Source organism: Puntigrus tetrazona, chromosome 12, assembly GCF_018831695.1.
Source record: "Puntigrus tetrazona isolate hp1 chromosome 12, ASM1883169v1, whole genome shotgun sequence".
NCBI classification, from domain to species: Eukaryota; Metazoa; Chordata; class Actinopteri; order Cypriniformes; family Cyprinidae; genus Puntigrus; species Puntigrus tetrazona.
Window position 1 is genome coordinate 9,899,651 of NC_056710.1, and position 12,451 is coordinate 9,912,101.

A 12,451-nucleotide genomic window follows, 5' to 3' on the forward strand; every position below is an offset into this window, starting at 1 on the left:
GGCCTGCGGAAAGGGCCAGAGATAGCAGCCGTCCACACTGTTATCTACAATTACAATAGTACCTTAATAGTTCAGATTGTGAACACAAGATTTTACTGGAGTAATTCCACCTCAGCACAGAAATATTTAACCATTATTTAGCATAGCTATACTGGTTCAATTCAGTATGAGGTTTAGCAGTAGGGAAGAGAAACCATAGTGCTAAATGAAACTATGGCTATTGTTTACATATTCAACCCTTAGGGCCCATGAAGGCAAATGAACACTCTTACATGCATGTCAGTGCATGCCATAGCCTGTCATACACTAAACGATCCAACAGAGACTCCCCTTTGGACCGAGGAGTGTCTGTTGACTGTTCATAACTGAGCAGAGACACATATGCACACAAGACTATAGGATGCTTGCTTTGTGTGAATGCAGAAGTGTGGAGTTCCAGTCATGAGGACTCTGTTTAGAGGCTGACTGGCATTCCAGATCCCACTGCTTGCATTCCAGAATTGGAGTGTGACAGCCAGCAACTGGATGATTAAAAAGAAAAGAAAAGTGTTAATTATTCACTCACTATCATACCAAAGAACCACCATATAACTCAACAGTAACACTTTATTTTGAGATAAACTCCTGCTACTAACTAGCTACACCATTACCATCCATATTACTGGCATATTGACTGTTTATTGAAATGCACGTATAAAGCAAATATTAATGCCGTAATAAGCTTGACCATCTTTTACGACCCTGTAATCCCTCGCCACACACGTGCTTTAACAACTACCTTTACTAAATACCAATAAGCAGCATATTAAGATTTTTATTTTTTTGAGGAATAGTCATAGTTAATAGTTATTCAGTTATTCAGTATAATAATTATGATCCTAAAGTATGAGCCAAATCAACTACATTCTGAATAAATATGAAAAATAAATATTCTGAAAAAATATTAAAGAAAAAGCCCTATATTCCAGGACATTCTGGGTCTCAAACATCACCCTTTAATAAAGCTCTACACAAAAAATATAGAGAATTAATATATTACAAATATATGTGAATATATGTGAATGCACAATACCATTTTTTTAAATGGTATTGAAAAAACCTCATGCTCAGCAAAGAGCATTTATTTGATTAAAAAATACAGTAAAAGTTATATTGTGAGATATTTTGCAATTGAAAATAATTATTTTCTATTTTAATATATTTCAAAATCACATTTTTGATTGTCACATGATCCTTCAGAAATCTAATCTTCTAATATGCTGTAGAAACAGTACTTACTAGTATACTAATACTATGCTTTTTCTTTTTTTGAATAACATTGAAATGGAAATCATTTAATAATCACTTTAAAGGTAAGGCAAGTTTTACTGTCACTTCTGATAAATGCAACGCATTGTTGCTGAATATAAGCATTAAAAAACAATTGCTTGATGTTCCTTCATTGTGTTTTTAAATCTATAAGTAAATAATGGCGGAAATTTTATTTTTGTGTGAAGTATTTCTTTAAGACACTATCACTGTAGACTGTCCTTCAGATGCCTGAATGATGAGCGTTATTCCATTCAGTCTGACATTTGCGTTGCTTCTTTATTTAAATCTTGTTCTAGGATGTGTTCAGTGATGCAGCACAAATCTTATGTTTCTTGCATACTTCATTTGGAGCTGAACGAATGACAGCGCGTCACTTAGTGGCTGGTAGCGTGCAACATCTCTTCTTTTAACATGATTTGTCAATGTCCTGCAATGTGACTTAAAAAATATGGTTCATTTTTAGACTCAGTATTAAACCAGATGGCACCAGTTATTCTTTCATGCCAAAGTTCTCACCTATCCCTTCATGCTGCGTGCAAATAGAAACACACCAAAGTGAGCAGAAAGAGGAGATAATGAATAGGGACAGAGAGAGAAAAGCACAAATTTATTACCATCACAACATATTCTTTTCAAGGCGCACAGAATAACACACAGCCAGTTGTGACACCCAACTGGATAAAAATGCAGTCCACCAGGAGCTTTTTAACACCACTGACAATACATCCAGACTGCACTGACAGGCTCCCACCTCATAAATTTATCTGTAAAAGTGTGTACATCAATGCGGCGAGGACAGTACATCACACTATCCTTATGTCTGTGCGCCTGCTCTCTGTTGCTCCATGTGACAGCTCAGTCACATGCAGTAAATCGGCACACAGTGAGAATGATATGTGAAAGACACCCAGTGCGTGAGTGACAGAGAAAGAGGGTGACAAAATAAAGGAAATGCACCCCTCCCAGCTGTGATCCTAAAACCAAACATTATAGGATGGAAAATAGCTGTCCACACCTCATTAACATTTGCTGACTAGAGCGCTGGAAGGTTCTTCAGGTACTCTCTTAGGCCTATAGGAAGAAGCGCTGTGTTCTGCAAAGCTGTCAGACTCTCAAAGATGTATCTTCTTTCTGTGTATTTCTACAAAAGTTCAGTTGCACAAACATGGCGATTTGCAGCATGATTAATGTCCCTGTTAAGGTGGCACGATTATTATAAGACGCATCCTTCACAGGGTAAGATGCGCAACCAATTTTAAAAGTAATGGTCCTTGAGTCCAAAATTTCATCATCCTTTTCTAACAAATAACTTACAGATGCGAAAAGACAGAAAATCAAATCGGATCAATTGTTTTTGAAGTTTTGGAGAGCAGTGTGTATGATTGACATAACATGAGGTTGTATTTTTTTGACATACCAAAAATTTGTACAAAAATTAAAACTCTGTGTGCAATGTTAATACATCTATCTATTTGATGTTCTTAAAAGTGCTCTATTTTTGTGTGTTCTACATTTAAGTTTATACTTAATATACTAAAAGTGATAACTGTAGTGTTAACTGTAACTGTGCCATTTAAAGAATATTCATGAATATGAACTAAAATGCACTTTTAACATACTATCTCTGTATATAAAAATATATTTAATTATCCACTTGAAGTACACTTGAACCCACTCAGCGTTCTACAAGTGCCGAGATACTAGCGTAGATAATATATTAAAAGTGCATTTCAGTTCATATTCATGGTCCAAAAATAGCACACTTAGATTATATAAAGTTTACCCTAAAAAATTACTGAAGAATTACTTTTAGTATATTAAGCATAAAATATGCGTAAAAAATGAGAGCACTTTAAAGTGTAAAAAGTGGTTGCATTAAAGATTGCATTCAACCGTGTTATTAAATGATTCTTGATTAAATGATGAATGCTTTTAAAGATTAACTCTAAGTGAACTTTCAGACAATGGAGTAAAATGAACATGTACAGTTAAACATATAGTAGTTTACTCAATATTTAATTTATTCAGACAAATAACTATGTAAAAAATTTAAAATATAACAGAAAAAATACTAATAAATAGAAAAAGTAATAAAAAGCACAAAAGATGAAGTATGTATGACACACACACTCACACACACACAAAAAGGGCACAGACCCGGCTATAGTCATGTGTACACTGTGTACCTATATGGTCAAGTAAACAAAACACCGTGATGCCAGGCTCTGCCGCATCACCCAAGCTGTTGCTGCCTAGTAACACCGACTGGCGGCCTGTGTGCCATCACACACCAGTGAGGAGCCTTTGTCCAGAGCAGAATCGACACCAGTGAGCGTACCAAGAGAAAAACAGTGAGGGTCTGTATGGAACACACTCAAAGAAACACTCTTTGTTTTTATGCAGAGGTTAAAGCCACTTCAGTGAGATGTGTGATGGAAAAAAAAAAGGGTGAGGAGCAAAGAAAAGCTAACATACGAGCACAGTTATGAGGGCCATAAGACTCCAAAAGTGTTGCTTTACAGGTCCCCTGAGCCAATAACTAGCTACAGCTCTCTGAACTCAGGAGCAAGCACTAAATGTTGACCATGTTGGACTTCACACATTGCCTGTGGGTCAATGACATGACATAAAAAAGAAACATGAAAATTCTATTAATGCATACATTCAAAGAAATCTATACACCTAAAAGTAAACAAGTACTTTTGATCTGTTTATTACAATAACATTTCCAGAACTGCTTCACTGCTCATCTCATTAATTCACTTTTTCATTTAATACTAGTTTTTTTTGCAGTAGGTGTCTGCATTCAAGACCCTCTTTCTTACCTCACCTATTAACACCAACAGAAGGGAAAAATCTCATACCAGGAGCAGGTAGGGCCACGATCACACAGCAGGGACTCTGTACAGTGTACATTTTCACTTCACCTCTTCATTAACCTCAACCTACAGGCCTAGCAGCCCAGTCTGACCAACTTAAACTGAGCTCTCTTGGGACCAGCATACAGTGTGAGAGAGAAAGTAGAGGTGGAGACTGGAAGCTGGGGGCTAAAGAAAGGGTGAAGAAAGAGATCGAAAGTCAGAATGTGGCAAAGGCTTTTAGTAATGACATAGGATAGCATCAGTGAGAATTACCTGACCCCGTCCTCGAGTGAACCAGACCAGTCGCCATCTTGAGCAACAGATACCTCCTATAGAATGATGTCTAAATGTCACAAACAAAAGCCAGATTGTCTGGCAGTAAAACAAGACAGAATGAGTACAGTAAAAGGCTTTTAACTTAATAAAAGAGTCCTGTTATCAAACCAGGACCAAATGTGCCGTGTGCACATTTAACAGTTACTGCCAGTTGGCCATTATCTTTATAAAGAAGTTCAACATAATACATGGGCTAAATCGATAGAAGAACAAAAGTCTGACCCTCATAGATGGTTCTCAATTCAAAATTAAACCACCTACTAAAAATCTACTAAACAAAACTCAAAAACTTAACCTTTAAAAGTTGAAAACAATCAAGTATTTCTAGAACACCACCAGGTGCTGATGTGAAATGCTTCTGTTTAAATATCCATTCAGTTTAATCAAGAACTGACAAACATATTTTAATATTTTTATTTTGCTTCTATAAGCAATTGATCTATTTACTGATTTATTGTAAACAGTGTTTCAGGACTTATCACAAGTGAAATGCTGTACCAGGTGAGCTACAGAGCAACTTTACTATGTCAGAAAAAGCATGTGGAGCTGGTTATGTGATGTCAACATCAATGTATAAGTTTAAAAACCATGCGCTATGGGTGGTAATAACATATTGGGCAGGGAACCATGCAAAAATAGACATACTCATAAAGGTTGGTGCTTTTTTACTGGTAAAAAGTGCTAATTTAAGCTGGAAATGGTGTGTATTTTGGAAGCGAAAAAGTAGCTAAAGGCACTGTGTTTTTTTTTTTAATGAGACTATGCTGATACTAACATTATGTGACACCAATCATACAGATCGATACAACACATCAAAACGAGATATTAAGTACATAAACTTTGAGGCTCTTATGTCCTGCAAAATCAAGATCATGTCTAAAACAGGGAATACTGTTATAATCAGAGAAGGCCTTTGTTATTTGAAGTGCTATCAGTCTTGATGTCTGCCATATGGGGTTCTTATTGCTGTACATATACATTACATCTCATTAAAGGCCTCTCTTAGGCTCTCTACTGTGTGGTCACTATTAAGTTCTGAATTGCCAAGCACCATAATCTGTCAATTCTTTGCTATCAGCTGATTAGATACAGCTATGTAGTACTGCATTGTTTTGCTGGCCTTGAAATCTGTTGTACAAGCACAATGCCAAGCCCATTCAAGTTCTCTAGTTTCTCTCTGCGCTTTTGGCTTTTCAGTGTTCACGAAAAAGCTATTGAGATTCTGTAGCAGTTGCTACAATCCAAATCTTTCCACTGTATATATTGGTATTTGGTCAATGCAAATGAGCTCAGCCACTGCTCTGTTTATTTGGTTGCTGAATGCTTCTTCTTGGCACTCTCAGATAGGCTGTGAATGGTGGGTAGCAACTTGTTGGAAACAAGTTTAGCTGTCTGGATATGATCACCAATTGAGCAGCATGAGTCTGAAAAAGGTAAACAAGTGGTATATATCCTTTACCATTTCATAGTTTGCAAATTATATAGGATGTTTGGTTAATTTTCAGAAATCAATTTAACCATAGTATTGTAACATCAGCAAACTGATTTTATCCATCCATCACATGAACCATTTAATGGAAAGACACATTAAAGAGAAACTTAATGATAACAGAGCTCAAGCGTTCTTTAAAATTGAACAAAATCCATTTAAATTTAAAGTCTGAAGAGGCACAGGGCATATTTAGAATAGACCGTTGAATGACCTACATCCAACCTACTAAGCATTAAAAAAATGTGCCTGTAAGTAAAAATAGCAGTGACCAATTTATGGTGATAGTAATTCATCACATCAAAGCAATTCCATCTGAAATGCATTTAGGCTAGAGTGGGAAACTGACGCAATGGTTCATGTGGTGCTGAGAGAGCAGAAAACCAGGTCAAAAAATAAAACAGCAGTGTCTTGAAATGACTGTGATTTACGATAAAATGCATAAAGACAAAGTCCTAAAATTTACGTTGGGGTACTGACCAAATTGCAATGAGAAGTTCACGTCACAGAGCACTAAAACATATGAGAGTAAAAATAAAATAAAATAAAAAATAAAGAATTAAAATAAAATTAAATAAAACTGAGCATCTCTGGTCCGATTGTAAATACCAAAATACTATGAACACTTTACGAATTGGTAGCACTGGTGCTTATTATCTCTTTCTCTTGCCTGACTGATGCCCAGTCTTCAAGGAGTCTTTTCTACCCTCAGTATGTGCACACGAAACCAATCTGGCCCTTGGGCAAAGGTTCAATCAAATACTTCTTAAACTTACGTGGAGAATTTACTTGAGGCCATAAAAGCCATGTGCAAAGCACAGACAATACATTTTCCCCTGCGGGTATAGCACATGCGTGGGCCTCCTTTCTGCCCGCTTTTCTTGCATCGTGCTTGATCATTTAAAAAGCAAGGCAGAAGAAATCTTTACTAACAATGGAAGACAATTACAAGCTAAGCTAACACTTTAGTTAGTTAGCGCCGCAGCTAATGAGTTATATGTTTTTCTAAACCATTCTCAGCAAGCCTCGACCATTTCAAACTAAACCAGCTAGTGAAAAGCTGTACAACTATGGAGTTCTCCACTCTCAGACCGAAAAAGTAAAGAGGTTACAGTCGCCTTACTTGGATTAAGGCGCATTGCCTTGATGGCCAGAAGATACGTCACATCGGTTTACTCTTTTAATATGAAGACGCAAAAAAAAAACTGAATAAACAAAGCGATTCAATACATTCAAACCAAAATAGTCTGTGCCATTAGTCGAAAAAGCCACACAAAGGCCAGCGCTGAAGGAGAGCAAGAGAAAAAGATGAGAAAGAGGCAGATAATCAGATGGGAAAAGGTCGAGGAGAGGTAGAGGATTAGAAGAGAAGAGGAGGCCACAGGAAGAGGAGGAGAAGCTGGATCAGAAAAGCAGCCCTCCACACATGACATCTGTATAACAAATTTTTTTCCACTTGGGTTTGCCTTTTCTCCATCCGCTCTTCTGTGCTTGAAGGTAGAGTGACGGTAAGTGTGTGTGTTTGTGTCTGGATGTGGGAGGAAAGGACATATGAAGGCCAGAAGCGAGAGCTAACCCTGCACCTTGGGCTACCGCCAAATAACCACTGTCATATTCCTTTAATAAGATTTCCTATATTATGCCCAGTTGAGGAGTGTGTGACTCGTGTGGAAGAACAATGAGAAAGAAAAATAGCACGAACATAAGTTGCTAATAAAAGACTACGACTACCACAGGAACCTGAGATTATCAGATTAACAGATCGACCAACTGTTGTAGTCCTTATTTACTTAACACTTGTTTAAAAACATTTATTTCAGACAGAAAAGTAGATTTCATTATATATGTACATTTATGTTGGATGCACAATATCTTAATATTTTTGCAGTTAAATACTGACTTTATATATTGTCTATAAACTGTATATTGTCACAGACTAGTACTTTACTTGCTCTGAAATACTATTTAATTCTGTTGCTTATGTATTTGTTTGGCTTGTAAAAAGACAGAAATATATTATATAGGGGAAAGGTTAAACTGCACTTTTTGGAGAGCTCAGGACAGGTTGCCTAAAGAGTCAGCGGAGGCCGCTGATCCGCACTATCCCAGACGGGGTCTGAGTCCACATGTGGGGTGACGGCCTGAAAGCAGTGGGGCCCAGGGAGCAAAGACAAGCTGTGGTTGATTTAGGATTTTTGAGCTCAAGCCAACATTCCTAAGGGAAGAGAGTGAACGAGAGAGAGAAAAAAAAACCCAGACAGAGCAAAGAAATAAAAGAAAAAGAGGAGGAAGAAGACAGAATATGAATGCATATGTGCACATATTTAGACAGTTATGTGTCAGCGAGTGAGAAAAGGTGAGTCTGGATTTAATGTGGAGCAACGCTGATTCTGGAAACCATTAAATTCCCCTTGGACTACATGTTACGTTTGTTTTATAGCAAAAAGCAGATAACTCCAAAAGGTCATTTTTTGGCAAAAGCAGATAACTCCATATTTCACATTTTAGATATAAAAAAACCACTCTTTTAATCTTGAAAAATGCAAATGTAGATGCCTGACAACGGTTTTTGTTGATGTGATCATTGACTGTATGGATGTGAAACACACAATACACTTTTCCCTCACCTTTGTAACAAGCTGCTTTTGTGAGGTTCATTTTAATTGCCTTTTAAACCCTGAAGGCGATATCACAGATTCATCAAGCTCATTGAAAATTATCCGTCCTCCATCACTTTTAGTCAGCTTTTACGAAATTTCTCACAGCTAGCACGACTTTTGAAAGTAAAAGTAGTCTTATCACCTGACCAGAATGCAGCATGCCGATTTGCTAAAATGGACTTCTCGGCTTCTGTTCAAAAACAACAAAGGCTTGTCGGCATCTGCAGTAAAACGTGAAATCGCGATGCCATTAAAGTAGACAATAACGGCTTTTCGACAAAACATGTTTAGGTTCAAATTCATTTTAAAATGTTACATTTGTAAATTGTAAGCCAGTAACAGCACCATAGTTGCTAGTACAAATTCATTTTAGCCTTAACTGAATGACAGCTGGAACACCTCTATTTTACCTTCCACTGTTCTGTACGGCTTTGTAAAAGGATCCTACCACAAGTGATCCATAAAGAGGTTCTCGAAGTTGCTCTCAGAGATCTCATTTAAAAAGAATCAAGGATAATACGCTACTGAGAACATTCTCAGAAAACCATTTACTTCTTTTTCTCTTTGCATGGGTAGGTCGTACTCATGGATCTGCTTCAGCAGCCCTGTATCAGGCTCTTACAAGAGCTTATGAGAAATTGAATACTGGTCTAACAAGAATGTAATAGTTCCCAGGCTCTGAGTAGCTCTCTTGGCTGACAGTTTGACATGAGTTTGCATATTCAGCATGGCGGGGAACGCTCCACAATCCTAACATTGCAGAAATGTTCTGGGCCCATAAACCTGACATACGGGTAAAGAAATAACCTACTTGGTGGAGTGAACAAGGCCTTCCATTGCCATCACTTTCAATAAAAGAGCAAAACTGCATTAGCGACATGCACCGTAGGCTCCATGCAAGTCTGATCACATCCACCCTTCAACACCAGGAGCTTATTAAAATGTATGTCTTAGATTTTTACACGGACCACATATTTACATACATACATTTATATACACAGAGAGAGAGAGAGAGAGAGAGAGAGAGAGAGAGAGAGAGAGAGAGAGAGAGAGAGAGAGAGAGAGACAGAGAGACAGAGAGACAGAGACAGAGAGAGAGAGAGAGAGAGAGAGAAGGCTTGAAGGATATACAATGGATCATATTTGTTTTAAAACACTTTAACACTTTGATTGTACGGTGAGCGATTATCAGGGTTTGCATGCAGGGTATTTCAATGTTCTGCTCATTTCATTTTTTTGATAAAACATTTAAAAATCTTCTCATGAACTGCTGCAGTAATTTGCATGACATTTTGCATGCATGCCCTCTGGGCTTGTATCTCGGTAAATGCACTGACAAATACTCGAAAACAGCAGTTACTCTGTGATGCTTTTGTAAGACTGCATTTGATTTTTCACATTTTATCACTTTGCTGCTTCAGTAAGTATTTGTTTTTCCGACTGAAATAACAAGATGCATTAGCGAGCTTAGTCAAATTTCAGTCAATACATTTCTGTGTAGAAATTCAGAACTGAACAATGCATTTCTTTATAAATTGAAGTTTGTTTGTTGTAAGTCTTATATGGCAATGAAATACTGTTTAAACCTGCATAATTCTAAAATATATGAAAAATTGTAAAATAATACATTATTTAATAATAAATAAAAAATGTGCACTGGTGTAGAAACAATTTTCAAAATATTATTTCTAATCAATTTCATTAACGGTTAGAAAAACGGCATGCAACACTGAATTGAATTATTGAATTGAAGTATTTTCTAGTGAAATTTTCTACTTCAATTTTATTTAGCTTTTTGAAAATCATTCACACTTTCAAGGATACAATAAGTTGATCTTAATTTATTTCGTGTTTAATGCAACGACGCTGTAAATAAATGATCCAGTGCTTGCTTGCCTTCCACTGACGGTGTACATATAATTCCAATTCATAAATTAAAACATGAATCATTAATGAAGAAAAAACACTTCGAAAAGTAATATTTGGTAGAACTCCAGTGGGACGAGGCTTTGTGGTGTGTGTAACCGCAAATGAATACGAAGTCAGCAAAAATGAATGTATTTATAGGAACCCGGGATTCTTGTAAAGATGGTAAAGTGAGTAGAAACGGGATAGTATAGATAGTGGGGAGAGGATAAAAGTGAGAGATAAGAGAATATGAGATGAGACAACAGGTGTCAGAGGCAAGGGGATGTGGTCGTGATGAAATACAGGAGTGACAGGAAAGGAAGTGTGACAGAGCCCTTAAGGTTCCTGTTATGCATTTGCATGTTTCGCGAGTGGCATACTTCACATTATCAGAAAGTGAATAAGCAATTCTTGCGGCTTCCTGGTCATTCCATCGTAACAGAAGTGGCATTATAGTAACATGAAAGCGAAAGAAGCAGAACTGAAAATAACAACGGATGACGGAAAGACGTTTATAAGACATCCCTATACATTTACTGTACAGTAGTAACGTTATTGACGCATGCTGCTCTATTGAGAAGCAAAATGTAGCATTTTCTTTTTAGCATAACGCCTAAAAGCAGAAAAAAGAATAGCAATGAACAAGAAGATTTGGAGCAGGGCAGACAAGAATAAATAAATGTGCGCATCGGCCCTCTCTTCTTTCCTCTCAGCCCTCTTTTTCTAAACCGTTTCTTTCATAACAATGGAGGAAAGTTGTTAATCGTTTTCTAATCGCAAAATCAACACTATAAGCACATGATGAATGGATGAGGTCGAAGACTTTACATCACTATATGTGGCTCCACCAAAATATACATCAGCCCACAGACACTCACACATATGGTGGGGAACGGTAAAATATTCCTGATTAAAGTCAGTGAAGTGCATTTAAGAAAAACAGACCATACGTTGTGACTGGCAGGGGTCTGTTAGGCTGCGGCCAAGAAAAGTAATTGTAAAGTTAATCTCTTTCTCGATTTTGTGAATGCATGGAAACTGTCTTTAAATAAAGCTAAACACGTATATTTCATGGAAGAGTTGGTCTTTGTTGCCTAATGGCCATTTATATGGCTAGATGCACAGCTCCGATGTTTGGTCTGTAAATGAGAGAAAAACCGCAGTCTCTAATAAAACAATGAGTGCCCATTTATTGTAAATGCGGTCATTCTTTGACTGCATAAGTCACTTTGTATAAGATGTATATACATTAATACTATGTGGTAAAGCTACGTATCGGAAATACTCTAGGCAATGCCTACAACATGAGATCAGAGGAAAACAAAGAATTTGCATTTCAATACCAAATTGCCTAGTATAATAGAAATAATGGTATTACACTATTAAGTGGCTACTAAAATAAATGGTCCAACTTTTGTGTACATACATGTTTTTACACTGTACTTTTAAAAATGACACGTGCTTTTAGAATTACACTGTTGACCCATCCCTTTCACCTTAACCCACCAAACCTGCCCCAACCTTACCGTATCCAACCTTTAAAAGCGGCATTAGTGTTTTGTATTAGAATATGAACATAACAAGAACACAGTACTTATGTTTTGATGCAAGTACACAGTAGTTAAGGCCACCTAATATAAAGTGTGACCAAATAAATAAATAGCTGTTATGTTTTGATCTGAACAAAAACAATATGCTGTTTACGTTCAGTGGATCCTCTCAAAGGGAGCCAGGGAGATGCGGAAGAGGCTAATTGTTGAATAAAGTCATTATACAACTATTCTTGTAGCTTTGTAGCAAATACAGTAGAATCCCTGATGCTACATGGATTATTTTACAGATGTCCTTGCTACATTTCTGGACCCTGAACTGATCATGTTGATCTT

At 37.0% G+C, this 12,451-nt stretch overlaps 1 protein-coding gene across 1 annotated transcript in view; it reads right to left on the bottom strand.

Annotated features, from left to right (window-relative positions):
• The window catches only part of thrab (thyroid hormone receptor alpha b), a 628,197-nt gene that overhangs the window by 587,998 nt on the left and 27,748 nt on the right, over positions 1-12,451 (bottom strand). The gene's annotated exons all lie outside the window — the stretch shown is intronic.